The sequence below is a fragment of the Lolium rigidum genome, chromosome 5, assembly GCF_022539505.1.
Source record: "Lolium rigidum isolate FL_2022 chromosome 5, APGP_CSIRO_Lrig_0.1, whole genome shotgun sequence".
Lineage (NCBI taxonomy): Eukaryota > Viridiplantae > Streptophyta > Magnoliopsida > Poales > Poaceae > Lolium > Lolium rigidum.
Window position 1 is genome coordinate 164,084,179 of NC_061512.1, and position 604 is coordinate 164,084,782.

A 604-nucleotide genomic window follows, 5' to 3' on the forward strand; every position below is an offset into this window, starting at 1 on the left:
CATGCGGCGAAAAGCCTCAGTTGAACCTGGGTGCACGTGAACCCAGGTTGGAAATGCATTTTCGAAATGTGAAAAAATTCTGAAATAAAAATATCGGGGTACGTATGCATGTTCCATGTGTGCGTAGAAAGTTTTCGCAGAGAAACCACTTTTTTATTTCAGAATCTAAAAAAGACAAAATACGTCACATATATACTGCTATATAGCCATGTAAAATTTCACTCTTTTGCCGAGGCAAAATAAAATGTTTTTTCAGAACGAAACTCATGTCCAGGGCACATGTTTGAGATCATCTTTGCAATCATTTTGTGTTTCGATTTTTGAAACAGGTTTTGACATCACAAACCCACTTTTGAAAAAGTGGGTTCACATACACCCAGGTTCACAAAAGCCGGTCTCCATGCAGGCAATGTATAAACTCAAATCTGTTCCCTTCACCAAATTCTATGAATTTCTGTTGAGCTATGGAGTATATGCTTTATTCTTGTTCAGACATTTGAATTCTACGACACAACAAACTTATTAGTTCTTTTTTTGTCTCATCGGAATATGCAGAAGTTAGTCTCGCGGTACTTATTCTCCTGTGGGTACACAACTTTGTTAC